This window comes from Acromyrmex echinatior, chromosome 3 (genome assembly GCF_024713525.1).
Source record: "Acromyrmex echinatior isolate Ae372 chromosome 3, ASM2471352v2, whole genome shotgun sequence".
Taxonomy (NCBI): Eukaryota; Metazoa; Arthropoda; class Insecta; order Hymenoptera; family Formicidae; genus Acromyrmex; species Acromyrmex echinatior.
Genome location: NC_141854.1, coordinates 9,672,664 through 9,686,262, shown reverse-complemented (window position 1 = coordinate 9,686,262; position 13,599 = coordinate 9,672,664). Strand labels below are relative to the sequence as shown.

Sequence of the window (13,599 nt, the reverse complement as noted above, 5' to 3'; positions counted from 1 at the left end):
ATATAATTATACTCTCAGAGATATAAAGATTATATCTAAATCAAAATGTAACCCTCTTGTTAACACAATACTTTGCGTTGGGTGACGTAGTAAAAAATGTAAATATCTCTCGTATCAGTCATTTTTGCTCGTGTGTTTTTGCTCCCATCTTTAATCAATCTTGTTTGTATGTTTCGTTATCACGTGACAATTATTATCCGATTGCGCTGATATATAATTACATCTTACAGGTGGCTCGACGTCCAGGCTGAAACCGCGAAGGGAATAGATTCGCAGCAATATGCTTACAATATAGCATTAAAACTTCGACCGTCTTTTTCCTGAGTCACTCTGCGATGTTGTTTAGGTAAGCTCACTACTTTATCAGCTACTATCCATTCTAATCACGCTTATTATTGATGTTTTAATTATATTTTAATGACAATTTTATTTTTTTATAAATACAACATTGTGTTCAATTACTTACGTATATAAACTAAATTACTTACGTAAATATTAACATATTCACAACTGTAAAAAACTGTAATTATTTTATTTATTACAGTTAAAGACGCAAAATGAATAAAAATATTTTCATAATTTTCATCTTTTTATCAATATTACTATATTTCCTCTTCGCATCAGCAAATAGAAACGCATCGGTACGCTTTGGATCTTTTTGGGAAGTTTGTGCAAATCATTCGCTATTCATTGAAAGAAAAATAGATCATACGCGCTCGTGTCATAGTTGCGACATTGTTGTTGAATCTTAGATCAGAGATCTGAAACAATTTTTAATTATAATAAATAATAATTATTTACAACTAAGTAAAATCGATACGATACCATACTTAACAAATCACTCGAAACGCGATAACGTGAAAGTGCATATAAATAATTAAATAATCATTAGATATTTAGATTATTTTTATCGATAAATTAACGCGAAAGAGTATGTTACATCTGATCGTCGATTCATTTAACCGTAGCAGAGCTGATTATAAAGTGACGAGATAAATCTCGCTAGTCAAACTTTGTTACGAGCGTTGACAAAAGGCGCCACCGTTCGACATTACTGTATTTAATGCGATTTAATATCGCTGAGAGGAGAACGACGTCTCGCAGCAGATATTATAAGTGTGTGTTATCGCGTATGCCAGCGTACTATTTTAATGCGTTATCTCCATCCACGTCCGTCATGGAACCGCAAACACTCTTGTTCGTTCCAGCTCTTGCACTCAATTTCTGCGTGTCCGTTCGGTAAACTGGATGCATCGGATGAAAATACATTTCTTCTCTTGCGTATATAAATATGTGCGTTTCGTGGAAAAAATTGTGAAGTGTAGATATTATGCACGAATAGCGTTATTATCCAAGCATCGGTTTATATCACGGCTTAAAATCACGTATCACATCTTGTAAATAAATATTAGATTTTAGAAAAATATGTAATGTTACAATGATAAATTTGAACATCAGTGTTTTTATGTCTACAAGGCATATATTTTCGAATCGAACAAAATAGGTTTTTGTTGGAAGTATGTCTAATAACATTTTTGTAATATCAATTTTCTAGCACGAAATTGCAATTCAAACATAATAAAATTGGTAGAAAGGTCGAATAAACGAGCTGTTACTTAAGTCAAGATTAAAATTAGTTTATTAAAACATAGATTAAAACTATTATTTAAATATGTACGCATAAAATATACTAGTTGTAAGTCTTCTTCAGACAAATATTTACAATAAAAAATAAATTTTATATATTTAATTTGGAAACAAAGTATACAAGTATACTTGTCTCAAGTATACAAATATAGTCAGTTTAGCCATACATATACTTCGAATAGAATTATGGCGCCCAACCTGACATTTAAACAAATGATTCATGCTTGTGATCGTGTTTTTTATTTTTCAAACACATGCACAAGTCATGACGTTATTTTGTGCAACATCCCTAGCAGAAAAAAATAATAAAATAATAGAACAATACAGCAAGGCTTTCAGTTTTCAGACGAATAATATGAATAGTATGAGTAGTAGGAGTTTGGAGGAGATGGCCTAAGAGGATTGCAAGAGAATTCTGATACTTACAGAAATTTTCTTGCTGTCACAAGCCATTTTCTCTTAGGTTATCCTGCTTAAACTCCAACTATTTGTGTTATTCATATTGCTCGTCCGAAAATTGAGAAGAAGCCTTAAGATACATAAGGCTTCTTTAACCATTATTCTTTTGCAAATATTATTATATAGCATGATTATTCCAATCATACTTTCTTATAAATATCAATTAAATAGTATGCCTTTTGTAACCATACCTTCTGAATGACTGTACTATAGTATATAATAGTGGGATTATACTGTACATGTTCAACTACGTAAGACGGTACAATTACGATATTGTGATAATTTATATAAATTAAAAAAATTTGAGAATCTCAATTTAAGCTGATGGATACGCTACCATTAAGAAAGTTGGGTTATCCATAATCGTATAATTGCAATATTAATACGGTATTAAGCATGTAATACTGAATTAACCATATTTATGGTTAATATTTCTAATCTCCGTGCAGCCTTAACAGTAATGATCTAGATTTAAAAAGCTTAACTCTCATCGAACATTGTAGTTCTAATCCGTTATTTTTTATCGGATATAGCATTTGACTGGATATAATATATTGAACTTGATTGGATAAAATATTCTCTTTTAAATATAATGTTTGATCAACTTAAAGGTTCATCCAATAAAACATTAATGGATAGGCATATTACATTTCATTTTCCGTTTGCATGTAATCAATTTCCACCTCATCGAATAAAATGTCGAATGTCATTTGATCGGATAATCCGATCAAAATCGCTGAATATATTGCTCAGTGTAAATTCCTCAATATTCCTCAATAATTCCTCAATAATAATATATATCCAAGTATTAAGATAAAGCTTTATGTCATTACGAACAGAACAATTTAGATTTATCTAGCGTTTGTTATGACATGAAACTTTATTTTAATATTTAGATACATACTATTAGACATATACTATTGAAGGATTTAGGATTACAATTTTATTTCATCTTAATTTTTGGGACTATACGATACCTTTAGAATACTTCAGATGATTTTTTTCATAAATTTTAATTTTTTTACTTTATTCTTTCTCGCCTTTCAACGAAGAAATAATTTTGTTTTTAACATAGATCTCAATATGATGCATATAAAAAATAATGTTCATTTAATTTTTAATATTAATTGTTCAATGTGTGTCCGACTTGTAATGTGATTCATGATCGATTTTTTCTTTCCAACATTTTAATTATAGTAAGAATTTCATGTATTTCATTTGTCCAAAATCTTAATTTATTTTTCTATTAAACGATAAAAACAATGACAATTAGTTGAACTAAAGAGTCTTATAATTTTTGTACAAACAAAATAATAAAATTAATAAGAAAAAAATTCACAGGCAATCAAGAATCAATACGGTAATTAGTCCGTAAAGAATTCAATATGTTAATAATGGTATTAAGCATCAATAATTAATTATAATACAGGAACTTTCGAATGTTCCGATTCTATTTTGAAATCATCAGCGTGAATATATAAATTTCAAAAAATTTAGCTAGCGTTGAACTCGCAGTCAATCAATGTAATATAATTAACCGTTATATTGATGCTTAATTATTAATACCATTGAATCCTTTACGCACTAATAATTACCGCACTAATAATTACTTGACTCTTGATTGTTTGTAAATTTTTTTCTTATTAATTTTATTATTTTTTTATTGTAATTATATAGCTGAAAAAGATTTAGACTCTATTCTGTAACTCTTAACGACAGTAACAATATCGTTATATTGTCGTCACACAGCTTTTTTATTATCACAAAACTTTTTTATTATATACAAAACTTACACAATAATAAAATAACAATATTGTAATAATAATATGCGTGCGTGCGTGTGTGTGAGAGAGAGAGAGAGAGAGAGAGAGAGAAAGAAAGAGAAAGAAATATTATCCATTTTAATTCTACCTGCGCGATTTTAGACTGCACAAAAACTTGTCTTTTCACATTCAGTGCGGTAATGTATATGCTTTCGTGTTTGCAGTATTTATGAATTGCTCGTGTCGTAATAAACCATAATACCGCGTTAAACTCAGCAAAAAAAAAAAGAATATCGCTGTTTTTGCCGCGCGTAATAAAAGACGCTTGAAACACGCATTACAGAGCGAAATGGAGATGCACAAATATTCAGGCAGATATGTGGAGTTTTTATTACAACTGCGTACGTGTAATTTCGTGATATTTCCGCTTGATATCATTGCTTCGCACGGCTGTGTAAAACAAAAAGGTATCAGGATAAAACATGCGACGATTATATGTAACGAAAACGTGATATCCTGTCCGCATTTATCCTCCATTTGCATAAAAAATATCGACAATACCTTATATTTATTTTTTAAATTATGATAGAGAACACTTTGATCAAAGTTAGATGTTTCGAATAAATCATATATTCTTTATTAAATAAATAAATTTATTTCAGAAGTGATTGCACGCCGATAACTTTTGAACTTTCAACAAACATTCTGAAATGCTAATAATCCCTCCCCCTTATATTTCTCTTTAAATGTTCGTCATTTCTTTTCAAAAAGATGAGAACATTGTTGCATTCGCACTAAACATTCCCGATAATTATATTCGATACCTAAAGCGATTAATTCAACGATACAAATCAATACAGTCACTAACAATAACTCATAAAAGTAGATCAATTTTATTTTTGATTTTTATTATTTTTTATAATTTATGGACAACAGAATATTTTTCGTATAATGATTTTTTTTTATCTTTGCTCGATCGCTACAAATTAACTATATCACATTTGCATAGTTTATTGAATTGATAATTTTATTTGATTTTTTATTCGAAAAATATTTAAATTTAATGGCCTTTAATATTTTCCAAAGCTTCATTTATTGGCTCCTCGTAATAATGAATTGTTGGAATAATTGAGTAATATTGTTATGTTATGCAATGAATAATTTTTGTTGGATTTGAGAAAATTTACACGATTAATATATCCACACCTATTATATATATTTTGGGTTTTTGCCAAATCATAGAAGCAGACCAGACATCCAAATTATTGATTCGTGTGGATATCTCAAAATTTATGAATGAATCGTACGTACTTGCTTAATTATGTTATAAATGAAATTAAGAAAACATGGCAAGGTATTGTTTCCACTGGCACATCGCCAACTGCTTCTTGAGAATATAAACTCGAAAGTCTTTCGCGTTTATCAAGTCGTTATACGTTTCATATATACTAATAAACACAACTATGAAGTTAAAAGTAATAAAAAAGGCTCTGTATTTATAAACAAAAGGTAGTATAAAAGAAGAGCAAAGAGCTAATATTGGCTCAACTATGAAGTTTCCTATTTACAGTCGGTTGGATTAATTATCGAAATGCAGATGTCTCTAATATATCTTACAATTAACATCATTACAATCACAATTTCACTTCTTCTTTATATTGCCATATTTCACATCCGCATTTTTTGCTCGTAAAACACACACACACACACACACACACACACACACACACGTGCGAGTGTCCCTGTAATTGAATATACAAGATTATTTTCCAGAGTTATTAGCGATTAGGGAAAAAGGAGAAGTTAAAGAAATAAAAAATAGTCAGGAAAACCTGGAAAAAGTTAAGGAAGCAAGGAATTTGTTAACTTTTACAAGAGACAGAAAACCAATTATAGTGACATTGTTTTATTTTTTGTATTGTAAACATGTTGTAATTTCTATGCTTGCTATTATTGTTATTATTGTTAGTATTTATTCTTTCGGATTTCTATCATTAAAATTAACCATTAAATCGCTATTGTCGACTATAAATCTTTCAAATAAAAATTTTCTTTTTTTATATATTAATAAATGGCCTTATTTATATTTCGCCTTTTATATTCTTATTTGATTTTTTCCGTATGTTTATTGTTAAAGGGTATTATACAATACATTGAGGAAAGTAAGAGAATACTTCTTATAGGATTTGAGATATTTTAAAAATTGACAAAATTACGTTTTTTGTTTATAGTTAATATGTATATAACTTTGATTCGATTACAAACAACGGAAAATCACTACAAATAATTCTGAATCAAGATTAATAATTATTTTACCTTAAAGTTCCGACACTGATTTTTTCAAAGTTTTTAAATATATAGCATTACAAACGACATTATCTGGAAACACTGGTTTCGTAATATCTTTGTAATCGGTTCTATAAGATGGCGGAGCGAGAGCAGATGGCGCGTTTTTAGTTTAGGTTGATACAGGATGGCGGGAGTGAGAGACGAGTAATATTAACAATAAGAAGAGACCATTGTACGAAGAGAAAAATTTTGCTAATAAAGAAACATTGGACATCTTTATTTTATTAGTTTCAACAAAAATTCGATCCAACTGAACGAGAAATCGAACAACTGGTATTGTCTCGGCGCTCTTGTTACCACAAACAATTACAAATACTGTCATTTTGTTATAAAAAATTTATAAAAAGTCGACTGCTAAGTTCACAAAGGTTGAGGGAATTGCGAACATTACGAGAAAAGTGATGATTATTTATTAATTAATAAAAGTCATTATTAAAAAGGTGCTCCAGTTATTTGATTTTAAATTATAATAATTAACATTTATATGTTATCAATGTAAATTATAATTTTAAACAAAAAATAAAATCTTTGCTGCTTAAAATTGTCCGCAATGCGCTGAATCGGTTTGCTTTTTTATTTAAACTTTAAAGTAATAATCAATAATATATAAATGTTAATTATTATAACTTAAAGTCATTATCCTTTGAATAAAGATTTTTAATGATAAATAATCGCCATTTTTATTTAACTTTTTCCATATATTTCTTTTCTACTTACTGTCAAACTCATTGAAAATGTGTAATGGTCTTTATTATCTTAAATGATATATTGTATAAATGTTAATTATGATCACACGTTATAATACAGCATTATAAGCGTATATTGGATTAGTGCAGGAAATACAATAATGATTATTCTTATTAGTGCAATAATAATAGGTCTGTTCCGACATATCGAATTATTACATAATGCTAGAAATACAAGCTGATCATTATTGTAATATTGCAATAATAGGACTGTTTCGATATACTCTGCAAGTACTTATTATTCGTATTTACTCTATTTAAATTCTCTGGAATGTCACTCTAAAGAATAGAAATTGAGCTATTCCTGAAAAAGAATGACTCGATCAATTTTCAATCTTTACAAGTGAGATTTCACTCTTCAGAGTGAAATTATTGAACTCTGAAAGTATTGAGAGAGAGAGAGAGAGAGAGAGAGAGAGAGAGAGAGAGAGAGAGAGAGAGCGAGCAGAATAAAAAATAGAATATAAAAATAAGTTATGCGCGCGCGCGCGTGGTGTGTGTGTGTGTGTGTGTGTGTGTGTCACAATTCCCTATTCTATCCTATTTTTCGACTATAATTTCTACTCTACTTTTTTGATTGAATTTACAGACGCACGCTTTGATACTTTTTTCAAGCATAGTAGGGAATTTTTCCAAAGAATAATCGAGAAAATTTTTTATTTGTTTCGCTAACAATCTTGTTTTCATGAAATACATTTCGTCGTTCAAATTGCATTTACAAAATATAATTGCCAATCACTGAGCACAATATGTATTTAACAACTAGCTGCATTGTACATTATACATTACTGCATGTACATTGTAATGACGTTTGAAAGGAGATAACGAAATATGTTCTTAATGTCTTAACATTTTACGTGAAAAAGAGCTTAATCACATTTTCACGATAATTTATTAATTCCATCAGTTCCATCATATTGTACTTCGTACAGGCGTTTATTCACTGACTACATTTTTTACGATTCGTTCTTCTCTATCGCTTCTCTCAACGAGTGTCAATTTCGATCGTATTCCGATACACCTACACTGCTAGTTTTATTAAAAATCTAGTATACGTGAACTATGAATTTTCACTGACAGTGATATCGGAATACAGCCTATGATTTATACGTCGTTTTTTATCACCAAAACTCGTTTAAAATCAATGTTAAAAATCAACAAAAGCGTACAAATGTGCGAGGAAAAATATAAATGAATGAGAATCATCTTTCTTGACACACGACACATACACATATAATTATTTGTGAAATATATATTAAATTTTTACATTTCAAATAACTATCGAGCTCATTTTGGCTTTAAATGAATAATACAATTTTTCTGAGATTATTATTTCAAGTACGTAGTAACTTAAATAATATTCTATCTCTCTGAGGCAACACATCTGGAAATTTGGCTTTATCATAAAAGATAAGAAGTAATGAAAGAATGATATTTATAAAATGATTTATAAAATGATTATAGAAAATACTAATTGTTAGTATTACGATTTTTATAATAAATATTAAATAACTTTATGAGATGCATCACGCACTTCGTTATGTGTGTGTTTCGCCATTAACGTAATTGTTATTTGGATTAAGATATTTTTTAAAAAATTAGTTATATGCACAACATTATTACATGATCGGGCAAATATGAAACCTAAAGTCATTAATTAACGCTGTACTCGTACGTCAGATCAAGATATTAATATCAATATTGCTCCAAAACTCTAATTGATCTACAGCTAATTGAAAAATGAAATTACGAATGTTTTATGCAATTTATACGCTGTATTATTTTTATTCTGGCTACGTATGCTTCTTAGGCTAAGTGTATAATTTTCATTGTGTATGCTGCTAATATGTGCGCGCACGTGTAATTTTATAATTATTGGACTCCGACTCTCGGAATGTAGAAAAGTAATTGTAAGATTATCACGATTGTTCTGACAATAGAAATTATCGCCGAGTTAACTAAAAAGGAACAAAACGTGTTGTGATGACAGGGCGGCGTAAATAATAAATGTAAATTTTGATACGTATAAAAGAATGAAGAGAGATTGACCGTAAAGCGATAACAGAAGTTATGATTACACAAATGCACACACGTGGATATAAACACATATTGCACATTGTATCTCTCAGACCGTAAATTAATTGTTAGATGACAATCTTTGAATGATAAAAAACTAAATTTTGAATTTTCACTTTTTTTACACACATAAATTATTTATAATTAATTGAATCTATCGAAATAGCTGTAATAATAAATAAATTAATAAATAATAAACTCATTTTACATTGCCTTTTTTATTCTTGTGAAAATTACTAATACACAATCAATTTATTATAAATAAATACAGAAATTTCATTTCTGTATATACATGCATCATTAGCACATATACTTGCTTGGCTCGTAGCCCTTTCCTTTTCTATTAATAATTTATTAATTTATTAGACCTTTTTTAATTTATTTTTTACGTATATCTTATAAATGAAACGTGAAAAACATGAAGCTTTGTAAAAGAAAAATTATGTGTAATGAAAACAAACTTTGTGTGTAACGTTTTATAGTCTGTCGAGCTATTTTCCTAAAAAAAATATCAAATTGAAAAAAATTTTTGGAGACTGCTTTTTTAAATTTTATGAAAATCTACTCAGAAATATTATGCGATAACAAACGGATATAGTTGACCATATAGAAATATGTGATGTTGTTTTGACAAACCAATTGTGTAATATATTTCACATTTTCTCAATTTTGCATTCAAACGTGTATGACTCAGTATAATCGGCGAATACAGGTAAAATAAAATACGTCTGGATGTAGTTATTAATTATAACCACACCCTCGGGCTTGCTTGCGGTAGTAACAGAGATAACTGTACAATGTATCGACACAAAACACCGACGGGACGCAAAGAGTAATCGCGATAATGGGAGACCCACGTACGCGTACTTTGTACTACACATTTATCTATCGTTCTACAGTTACTTTCTTGTAATATAATCCATACCGCCATATTTTAATGTTTATGAATATCATGTGTTAAAAGCTCGAGATTTCACAGCGGTTCTGTTCATACGAAACAGACGCACAACATTAAACTCGAATGACAGAGACAATTCTTTCTTCTTTCGGTTTAAACGTCGGTACATCATCGTCGCGATATATCGAGTTGTATAAAATAATGTTTCCTTTTTTTGTGTCACCTTTTCCTATTTTTGCTTTAAGATTCGCAAAGTAATCGATCGTGTTGTAATAAAACTGATTCGTTATCGGAGCTTTCAAGCGATACGTTTGGATGTATTCGTGGTTCGATAAAAGAGAAAAGGAGGGAATGAATCTATATTTGTTTATCTAAACGATGTACACTTCGAATATTGACCCTGTATAAACACATGTCGGACGCGTGCCAGAACGTTTTCCCAATTCAATTTTTTGATTTGTTGATTTCGTCTCAGCGAGCGACGAAAAAACAGATTGTGCGATGAGAAAACAAAGGGGTGTTTACAAAATTAATTAATAAAATGGAACGATCACGATATGGAGAAATAGGTTTAATTGTCAGAAAAATTCATTTTCTTCTATTGTTTTAAAATTCATTTCCACATTTTTAACGTCTAGATAAAAGCGAAAGAAACTTTGACTCTTCTTTGAATCGAATAAATCTGATTTTTGAACGACGTAAATGTAAAAAGATACATAAAACCGCAATTTATTAACACAAGCTATTTATTAATTTACGAGTAACATTCATTCAAAAATGTTTAAGTTCCAGACAATGTCCAGGTGCGATAGACATGATAAAATGTGTCCTTTAACTATTTCTTACAGTTCTACTGGTTCAAATATCTTTCTATACAGACATGTAAATTTTCTCCTCTTGATATTCTTTTAGTTTTGTTCTACTTCGTATCTACATGCTGTGTTTGTTTGCGCTCTTGTGCTGGATAATTTTACTTGTTATTATAATGAAGTAATAGGCTCCTTTACGATGAGTATTCGCCAACAAATAATTTGTAAACTCTCACAACTTTATGGCTTGTTTAACTTTATGGCACAATATAAACTAGGTCTTACCTCATAATTCAGAAATAATTTAGCCTAAACTGCCAGGCGAACATAAGTAATGTGTATGCTTCAACAACAACGCTATTTTTAGTCTTTTATCGGCTTATATTTGCCTCGCGTATCAGTTACGTCTGCGAAAGACTTGTTTAACTTACATCGTTATTAATAGAAAAGTTTTTTTTTCACGATTACTTGTTTCATCGTGAAAATCTTTATCATCACGATATTATCGATGTTAAAAAATTTTCCGACACAATATAGGATAAAAAAAAATGCCGCCTCGCAGCGGCATAAATTTCTTTTATGGCACAACTTGCACGTGCGAGTAATAGAGGTGATTTTAATAATAAGCAGTGCGATAAGGATTTTTCAATTCGCAGGTAACAGTCTTACGAATTATTGTGGTGACAAACGGAAGAAACGCGGGCAGGCACGACCTTCGCCCAATGCATTTACACGCCTCGTATATCCGAAGACCGCATAATATTCCGTAGTTATTTTTAGAACGTAATATGCGTTGCCACATTAGTTGCCGGCATATCGTGATAAAACGAGTATATGTGAGTTCGCCTACATGGCTCTCGTCGATGCGATCGTTTTAAGATATCTCTCCCCTTGCGAACAAACATAGTTATAACACCGTTTACACGCCTTCTTCTCTTGATCACGAAACATTAATCAGTAATCACGAATCGTATAAATTTCGCGGTTTTCTTCTCCCACGTGAATTATAAAACTGCAGGAATTCCCTTAACTTATTAACTTGATAAATATCCGTTCATTCCGATATTTGTTGCAATGTTTGTTCCAAATTGTGCATGAATTTTGCACAAAAAAAATCTCATAATTGATAAGAAAGATACGATTCAAATTTGTTTTTAATGTGGCGATAAACTGAGACGTTTAATTAATTCGGTCTTCATTACTATGTCACGCACTTCGATCGTATAACTCGAGCCTAATGCCGTGAGGACATAACCGAATTTCATAGCACCCACCGTGATATCGGCGGCTTGAAAACTACGATTACGTTAAATCACAATTCGGGAATAAATTCGGACATGCTCATTTCCTACCCGACTTACCTTGACGCCAGGTGCAACGAGGCATTGAGATTGTCTTACCTTGTTTACATGGGTAACGATTGCTGCTGCTGTTACGTTATCTATTTCAATTGAATGAAATCGTGGCTGTTCCAGCGCTCTCCTTTCTCGCTCTATCTCTAGACGTGTTGCTGTTCGAAATTCTGCTGCTCCGTTTCAGGCGCTGAAACGGTGTATTATCACGCGTTATCACTATCACAATTTTTCGCGTCTTCGTCCGTCGAACTTTTCAAATCCTGGTCTTCCCAATTGTCTCACACTCGCGATCACTTACTTTAGAATTGCGAAAACTTTTTTAAATCACGTCGGGTTTATCCCTTTCGATGATTGGAGTGTCAGATAGGCGAGCAAATGAGAATTCGTTCCATGTTCGTACGTCGGTCTTTATTTATACGCGATTTCCGCACGTCTGTACATGACGAAGTCTCGCAGCAAACTCTCTGATCGATTCCATCTCGAGACGTAATTCTCAGTCTTTCTCCCCTTCGAGAAACCTTCTCTCCGTATATCCAAATATTTTTCTCAACCGTCGCCCTTGATAATCGTGTTTTCTTTATGCTTGACGATTGAATATGACGATTGATATATTTAAATATTTAAACTACGAATTAGATGTTACACTATTATTAATCTGGATATATTGCGATTGCTACAGTTAAGTGTCTATTCTGAGAAGGATTCAAAGGAGTTCGATTCGCTATCTCAATATGAAATCTACATATAAGCAAGTTCAGATGTTCTATTGTCTCAAATCGCGAATACATGCACGAGCATGTGTATGTAATCAAACATCTCGAGTCCTTTCGCGTGCTTGGCCCTGAGGATTGTGTGCAATATTTATCGCCACAAAAAGAATGGTAAAATACTTTTTAAAAAAGTATACATGTTTGACAAGTGATTTCCTTCATAACGCGTATCACGAGGCGTTCTCCGCATAATAAATCTGACGCTAAAGATCCTAATTACATGAACCAACAATATATCAAGCAAATAACTGGATATTAACACATTACATTCGCATGAATTGTCCGCAGTTTATCATCATATATTCTTGTATATCGTTATCTCAGATTTTTCGGAAAAAAAATTTCTTTATTTTTTACTTACACCAGTTTATATTATAATACAATTGTATAAACTTTGATTAAATAAAAATGAATATAATAAATAGGTATATAGGTTATATATTCAAAATTATAATTATTATTGATAGATACGTAAAAATAAAAAATAACTAATAAAATAAATAACTAATTACATCACAATTGCAATCTTTAAATGATGTATTGCTTTGTTCTATAAAGTATCTTAATCAATTCGTTTTACATATCGAGCATTCTCAATGTGTTACTACATATTGACACGCCCCCACTTGTTACTTGTGACGAATATTTTTTTTCCTAAAGTCTTAATAAATTCGTTTTACGCATCGAGCATGTGTACTTCAATGACTATATTTTGTGTATCTTTCAT

At 30.5% G+C, this 13,599-nt stretch overlaps 2 protein-coding genes across 3 annotated transcripts in view; one reads left to right on the top strand and one right to left on the bottom strand.

Annotated features, from left to right (window-relative positions):
* Positions 1-13,306, bottom strand: part of LOC105146324 (uncharacterized) — a 104,738-nt gene extending 91,432 nt beyond the window's left edge. Inside the window, exon 1 of the transcript XR_015544543.1 lies at positions 12,148-13,306. The gene's annotated coding sequence lies outside the window, so the exon portion shown is untranslated. The remainder of the gene's footprint in view (positions 1-12,147) is intronic.
* LOC105146326 (receptor-type guanylate cyclase Gyc76C) overlaps positions 1-13,599 on the top strand; it is a 100,304-nt gene that overhangs the window by 20,968 nt on the left and 65,737 nt on the right. For both annotated transcript variants that reach the window (XR_015544537.1, XM_011056497.2), the window contains exon 2: positions 231-346. The gene's annotated coding sequence lies outside the window, so the exon portion shown is untranslated. The remainder of the gene's footprint in view (positions 1-230; positions 347-13,599) is intronic.